This window comes from Pongo abelii, chromosome 21 (genome assembly GCF_028885655.2).
Source record: "Pongo abelii isolate AG06213 chromosome 21, NHGRI_mPonAbe1-v2.0_pri, whole genome shotgun sequence".
Lineage (NCBI taxonomy): Eukaryota > Metazoa > Chordata > Mammalia > Primates > Hominidae > Pongo > Pongo abelii.
Window position 1 is genome coordinate 7314508 of NC_072006.2, and position 8563 is coordinate 7323070.

The window sequence follows — 8563 nt, forward strand, 5'->3', positions numbered from 1 at the left end:
ACATCCAGATGGCCTAAAGTAACTGAAGATCCACACAAGAAGTAAAAATAGCCTTAACTGATGACATTCCACCACAGAAGAAGTGTAAATGGCCGGTCCTTGCCTTAAGTGATGACATTACCTTGTGAAAGTCCTTTTCCTGGCTCATCCTGGCTCAAAAAGCACCCCCACTGAGCACCTTGCAACCCCAACTCCTGCCCGCCAGAGAACAAACCTCCTTTGACTGTAATTTTCCTTTACCTACCCAAATCCTATAAAACGGCCCCACCTTTATCTCCCTTCACTGACTCTCTTTTCAGACTCAGCCTGCCTGCACCCAGGTGAAATAAACAGCCATGTTGCTCACACAAAGCCTGTTTGGTGGTCTCTTCACATGGACACGCATGAAATTTGGTGCCGTGGCTCGGATCGGGGGACCTCCCTTGGGAGATCAATCCCCCGTCCTCGTGCTCTTTGCTCTGTGAGAAAGATCCACCTACGACCTCAGGTCCTCAGACTGACCAGCCCAAGAAACATCTCACCAATTTCAAATCTGGTAAGCGGCCTCTTTTTACTCTCTTCTCCAACCTCTCTCACTATCCCTCAACCTCTTTCTCCTTTCAATCTTGGCACCACACTTCAATCTCTCCCTTCTCTTAATTTCAATTCCTTTCATTTTCTGGTAGAGACAAAGGAGACACGTCTTATCTGTGGACCCAAAACTCCAGAGCCAGTCATGGACTGGGAAGACAGCCTTCCCTTGGTGTTTAATCATTGCAGGGACGCCTCTCTGATTATACACCCACGTTTCAAGGGTGTCAGACCACGCAGGGACGCCTGCCTTGGTCCTTCACCCTTAGCGGCAAGTCCTGCTTTTCTGGGGAAGGGGCAAGTACCCCAACCCCTTCTCTCCTTGTCTCTACCCCTTCTCTGCTTTTTCTGGGAGAGGGGCAAGTACCCCTCAACCCCTTCTCCTTCACCCTTAGCAGCAAGTCCCGCTTTTCTGGGAGAGGGGCAAGAACCCCTCAACCCCTTCTCCTTCATCCTTAGCGGCAAGTCCCACTTTTCTAGGGGACAAGAACCCCCAATCCCTTATTTCCGCGCCCCAACCTCTTATCTCTGTGCCCCAATCCCTTATTTCTGTGCCCCAACCCTTTCTCTGCTTTTCTGGAGGGCAAGAAACCCCCACCCCTTCTCCGTGTCTCTACTCTTTTCTCTGGGCTTGCCTCCTTCACTATGGGCAAGCTTCCACATTCCATTCCTCCTTCTCCCTTAGCCTGTATTCTTAAGAACTTAAAACCTCTTCAACTCTCACCTGACCTAAAATCTAAGCATCTTATTTTCTTTTGCAATGCCGCTTGACCCCAATACAAACTCGACAGCAGTTCCAAATAGCCGGAAAACGGCACTTTCAATTTTTCCATCCTACAAGATCTAAATAATTCTTGTCGTAAAATGGGCAAATGGTCTGAGGTGCCTGACATCCAGGCATTCTTTTACACATCAGTCCTTTCCTAGTCTCTGTGCCCAGCGCAACTCGTCCCAAATCTTCCTTCTTTCCCTCCCACCTGTCCCCTCAGTCCCAACCCCAAGCGTCGCTGAGTCTTTCTAATTTTCCTTTTCTACAGACCCATCTGAGCTCTCCCCTCCTCGCCAGGCCCAGCTAGGTCCCAATTCTTCCTCAGCCTCCACTCCTCCACCCTATAATCCTTTTATCACCTCCCCTCCTCACACCCAGTCTGGCTTACAGTTTCCTTCCCTGACTAGCCCTTCCCCACCTGCCCAGCAATTTATTCTTAAAAAGGTGGCTGGAGCTAAAGGCATAGTCAAGGTTAATGCTCCTTTTTCTTTATCCCAAATCAGATAGCGTTTAGGCTCTTTTTCATCAAATATAAAAATCCAGCCCAGTTCATGACTTGTTCGGCAGCAACCCTGAGACATTTTACAACCCTAGACCCTAAAAGGTCAAAAGGCCGTCTTATTCTCAAAATACATTTTATTACCCAATCTGCTCCCGACATTAAATAAAACTCCAAAAATCAAATTCCGGCCCTCAAACCCCACAACAGGATTTAATTAACCTCTCCTTCAAGGTGTACAATAATAGAAAAAAGTTGCAATTCCTTGCTTCCACTGTGAGACAAACCCCAGCCACATCTCCAGCACACAAGAACTTCCAAACGCCTGAACCGCAGTGGCCAGGTGTTCCTCCAGAACCTCCTCCCCCAGGAGCTTGCTACAAGTGCCAGAATCTGGCCACCAGGCCAAGGAATGCCTGCAGCCGAGGATTCCTCCTAAGCCATGTCCCATCTGTGCAGGACCCCACTGGAAATCGGACTGTCCAACTCACCTGGCAGCCACTTCCAGAGCCCCTGGAACTCTGGCCCAAGGCTCTCTGACTCCTTCCCAGATCTTCTTGGCTTAATGGCTGAAGACCGACGCTGCCGATCGCCTCGGAAGCCCTCTAGACCATCACGGACGCTGAGCTTTGGGTAACTCTCACAGTGGAAGGTAAGTCCGTCCCCTTCTTAATCAATATGGAGGCTACCCACTCCACATTACCTTCTTTTCAAGGGCCTGTTTCCCTTGCTTCCATAACTGTTGTGGATATTGATGGCCAGGCTTCTAAACCTCTTAAAACTCCCCAACTCTGGTGCCAACTTAGACAATACCCTTTTAAGCACTCCTTTTTAGTTATCCCCACCTGCCCAGTTCCCTTATTAGGCTGACACTTTAACTAAATTATCTGCTTCCCTGACTATTCCTGGACTACAGCTATATCTCATTGCCACCCTTCTTCCCAATCCAAGGCCTCCTTTGTGTCCTTCTCTTGTATCCCCCCACCTTAACCCACAAGTATAAGATACCTCTACTCCCTCCTTGGCGACCGATCATGCACCCCTTACCATCTCATTAAAACCTAATCACCCTTAACCCTGCTCGATGCCAATATCCCATCCCACAGTATGCTTTGAAAAGATTAAAGCCTGTTATCACTCGCCTGTTACAGCGTGGCCTTTTAAAGCCTATAAACTCTCCTTACAATTCCCCCATTTTACCTGTCCTAAAACCAGACAAGCCTTACAAGTTAGTTCAGGATCTGCGCCTTATCAACCAAATTGTTTTGCCTATCCACCCCATGGTGACAAACCCATATACTCTCCTATCCTCAATACCTGCCTCTACAACCCATTATTCTGTTCTAGATCTCAAACATGCTTTCTTTATTATTCCTTTGCACCCTTAATCCCAGCCTCTCTTCACTTTCACTTGGACTGACCCTGACACCCATCAAGCTCAGCAAATTACCTAGGCTGTACTGCCACAAGGCTTCACAGACCGCCCCCATTACTTCAGTCAAGCTCAAATTTCATCCTCATCTGTTACCTATCTTGGCATAATTCTCATAAAAACACACGTGCTCTCCCTGACAATCGTGTCCGACTGATCTCTCAAACCCCAGCACCTTCTACAAAACAACAACTCCTTTCCTTCCTAGGCATGGTTAGAGCGGTCTGAATTCTCACACAAGAGCCAGGACCACACCTTGTAGCCTTTCTGTCCAAACAACTTGACCTTACTGTTTTAGCCTAGCCCTCATGTCTGCGTGCAGCGGCTGCCACTGCTTTAATACCTTTAGAGGTCCTCAAAATCACAAACTATGCTCAACTCACTCTCTACAGTTCTCATAACTTCTAAAATCTATTCTCTTCCTCATACCTGACGCATATACTTTCTGCTTCCCGGCTCCTTCAGCTATACTCACTCTTTGTTGAGTCTCCCACAATTACCATTGTTCCTGGCCCAGACTTCAATCTGGCCTCCCACATTATTCCTGATACCACACCTGACCCCCATGACTGTATCTCTCTGATCCACCTGACATTCATCCCATTTCCCCAGATTTCCTTCTTTCCTGTTCCTCACCCTGATCACACTTGATTTATTGATGGCGGTTCCACCAGGCCTAATCGCCACACACCAGCAAAGGCAGGTTATGCTATAGTACAAGCCACTAGCCCGCCTCTTAGAACCTCTCATTTCCTTTCCATCGTGGAAATCTATCCTCAAGGAAATAACTTCTCAGTGTTCCATCTGCTTTTCTACCACTCCTCAGGGATTATTCAGGCCCCCTCCCTTCCCTACACATCAAGGTCGAGGATTTGCCCCACCCAGGACTGGCAAATTAGCTTTACTCAACATGCCCTGAGTCAGATAACTAAAATACCTCTTAGTCTAGGTAGATACTTTCACTGGATAGGTAGAGGCCTTTCCTACAGGGTCTGAGAAGACCACCGCAGTCATTTCTTCCCTTCTGTCAGACGTAATTCCTCAGTTTAGCCTTCCCACCTCAATACAGTCTGATAACAGATGAGCCTTTATTAGTCAAATCAGCCAAGCAGTTTTTCAGGCTCTTAGTATTCAGTGAAACCTTTATATCCCTTACTGTCCTCCATCTTCAAGAAAAGTAGAATGGACTAAAGGTCTTTTAAAAACACACCTCACCAAGCTCAGCCACCAACTTAAAAAGGACTGGACAATACTTTTACCACTTTCCCTTCTCAGAATTCAGACCTGTCCTCGGAGTGCTATAGGGTACAGCCCATTTAAGCTCCTGTATAGATGCTCCTTTTTATCAGGCCCCAGTCTCATTCCAGACACCAGACCAACTTAGACTGTGCCCCCAAAAAACTTGTCATCCTATTCACCATTCTCAACTACTCATACATGCCCTGCTCTTGTTTACACTGCCAGTTTACACTGCTTCTCCAAGCCATCACAGCTGATATCTCCTCCTGCTATCCCCAAACTGCCACTCTTAACTCTTGAAGTAAATAAATAATCTTTGCTGGGAGGACTATGCTGAATCTCTTTAGGCACTCTCTAATCAGATATCCTGAGTCGTCCCAATTCTTAGACCTTTTATACCTGTTTTTCTCCTTCTGTTATTCCATTTAGTTTCTCAATTCATCCAAAACCGTATCCAGGCCATCACCAATCATTCTATACGACAAATGTTTCTTCTAACATCCCCACAATATCACCCCTTACCACAAGACCTCCCTTCAGCTTAATCTCTCCCATTCTAGGTTCCCACGCCGCCCCTAATCCGGCTTGAAGCAGCCCTGAGAAACATCGCCCATTCTCTCTCCACACCACCCCCCAAAAATTTTCACCGCCCCAACACTTCAACACTATTTTGTTTTATTTTTCTTATTAATATAAGAAGGCAGAAATGTCAGTCCTCTGAGCCCAGGCCAGGCCATCGCATCCCCTGTGACTTGCACGTATACATCCAGATGGCCTAAAGTAACTGAAGATCCACACAAGAAGTAAAAACAGCCTTAACTGATGACATTCCACCACAAAAGAAGTGTAAATGGCCGGTCCTTGCCTTAAGTGATGACATTACCTTGTGAAAGTCCTTTTCCTGGCTCATCCTGGCTCAAAAAGCACCCCCACTGAGCACCTTGTGACCCCCCCCCAACTTCTGCCTGCCAGAGAACAAACCCCCTTTGACTATAATTTTCCTTTACCTACCCAAATCCTATAAAACAGCCCCACCCTTATCTCCCTTCACTGACTCTCTTTTCGGACTCAGCCCGCCTGCACCCAGGTGAAATAAACAGCCATGTTGCTCACACAAAGCCTGTTTGGTGGTCTTTTCACATGAACGCGCATGAAACTGATAAAGACATACCCGAGACTGGGAAGAAAAAGAAGTTTAGTTGGACTTACAGTTCCACATGGCTGGGGAGGTCTCAGAGTCATTGCAGGAGGCAAAAGGCACTTCTTACATGGTGGCAGCAAGAGAAAATGAGGAAGAAGCAAAAGCAGAAACCCCTGATAAACCCATCAGATCTCGTGAGCCTTATTCACTATTACAGGAATGACCAGCCCCCATGATTCAATTACCTCCCCCTGGTTCCCTCCCACAACACGTGGGAATTCTGGGAGATAAAATTCAAGTTGAGATTTGGGTGGAAACCCAGCCAAACCATATCAGTATCTTAATTGACATCAGTGTCCTCGTGGTCTCCTGCCAGTGAATGATACCTACTATTACTAAAGTATGTCCCTCAAAAATGAGTGCCATAGCAAAAGACCTTTGTAAAATAAAAATAAAAAAAAACTGCTCTCCTATGGGAGCTGAACAGAAGTCTACAAAATAGGCTGGGGCTCACCATGACCTTCCTTTAACTACATACAAATCACTCTCTTTGCTGAGTAACTTACCATTGCCTCTCAATTTTGTTTCATTTCAGGCATTACACCGAAGTAATTTGAGCACCTTGAGCTTAGAGCCTACCTTGGCTAATGTGAAACACTCCAGCTGTGCTAAGATGGTCCTCAATAGTCAACAAGCATTTCTGAAAGTCTGGTAGGTGTGGGCATTTGAATGAATCCTCAGTCTTCTCTAATTCTGTCTGGAAGGATTCATTAAAGGCCTTTCTCATGTCTTGATTAATTGCCCTTCAAGGATAAATTTCATGATCTATAGAAGCCGTTTTTCTCTACAGCATCGATTTTTCTGCTATAAATGAGCAAAATGAGTGTCCCATCTCTGGACATACCTGATTATGCAAGAACTTAACATCCCCTGATGCTTTGTGAATAGAACATTTAAGATCTTTTGCCCATGTAAAACGGAATCCATCTATTAAAATTGTACCTTGAATTGCTAAGTTTGAAAAGGTCACACAATATCTCATCTTTGGTTTTTGAACTGCAGAAAGTTAATCTGAAATAGTTCAATTTGGGTAGTAGAATTTCCAAAAGCTGCCCAAAAGACAAAATCTATTTGAAAAAAAAAAAACAAACAAAACAGCAAAGTGGGAACAGGTCAAGTTGTCTTTCCTTTGGTCAGTATCATTCAGTTTGGATTATAATCCATAATTTCTAAAATATAACTTACTTCATATGCCCTTAAAGACTAAGAGCTCTATTAAAAGCAGAGCATTCCTTGTCATTCTTTCCATTGTAATGACCACTGAGCGATTCATTAACAATTGATCAGCATCTCCTTGAAAAAAAAAAAAAAAAAAGCCAGGTCAATAGGAAGTCAATCTGTTGAGAAGGAATAGAGGAAATATGTGATGCAGCAAGTCACATCTGTAATAAGACTGGAGGGATGTAGGCAATGGAGAGAACACTGACATGGCCCCTACAAAAATCCAATTTCTGAAGTCAGACAAACAGACTAAACTAGAGTTTAACACAGACAAACCTTTATGCTAGAAAAGTTTATTTGCCACCTACTCCTGATTTAGCCATTGTGATTTCTCTTTTGCACAGTGTTTTGAATGGAAATTCACACGTTACAATGTTAAGAAGTTACTAAAGAACAATTGAGGACAACATAACTGAAAATGGGGTGGTAAAAAGAACTGTTAAACTATTTCTTCAAGCCTTAGTAAACCATTTCCCACAACTATTCTAAATTCAGATTGGTCACTGATGACAAGCAATACTTTCAAACAAGTTTTGTTCTCCTGTCTAAAACTCTATTTAACATTTGAGATAATCATTAGCTAAAATAGATTCTCTGACTCGAGGCGACATTACCTTCTGCTAGCCTTGGCATTAGAGTGGTTGGAAGAAGGAGGCCTCATGTTCTACTGTTGTCAGAAGAAAACAAACCACTTAAATCTATAACAAGTTACCAGCTAGAATCTGTTGTAATAATCACAGTCTTTTGTGAAAATCAGTGAAGTGCATGGCATTTTAATTCACTATCTCTGATCCTCATGGAAACCAAGCAACTGGGTATTATGATTACTCTGTCTTAGATAGAAACAAGGTTTAAAGAAGTTACATGTGCCCCACATCGAATAGCTCATAAATCCTAAAGTTAATATTGGAAGTCAAGTCTTACTGTTTCAAAACTCATGCTCAATCTACTGCTAACCTGTAGTTGTCTAGCTTTAATTTATAATATACAATAAAAACTTACCTGGAACTCTAATAAGTAAACCAGATAAAATAAAAGAGGCTCTGGTTGAATTGGGAGGAGAAAACCTGGAGCTTGACTACTTAGATTCCTTCCCCTTTTCCCAACCCTCTCTGTAGCAGCCCCCAGTGCTCTGCTCTGTAGCACTGGGGGCTGCTACAGAGAGGCTCTGTAGGAAACCCTATAGTTGGCCTTCTGTTGGGGCTCTGAGGAGCCCCTGTGTTATGCCTTCAATCCCAGCAACATCTTGCTCCATAAACACAAGCACCTGTATGCATATCAGGGGTCAGTCACAAACTCAGATGCTTACAGGTGCCCCAAACACAATCCTGCTGCACCTTGGGAGTGATGGAAGTTTCTTTTCATTCCCTAGCCATGAGTTTTAAAGTTGTTGGTCTCTCAACCAATGGGGGTTTTTTTTTATTGAATTTTAATTTCTGAATCCAAATTCCAAACTCAGAATATCGAGGAATGATATTAATGGAAGGCCATGGAAATATATGATAGTCAACAAAAAGAGAAAGATCTCATTTAATAAACATGGTACATAACCTATAAACTTGACATTGTGCATTTTTGTATACTGCAAACCCATATATAGTATATGTGCTATGTGTATTTCAAAGTATAGTA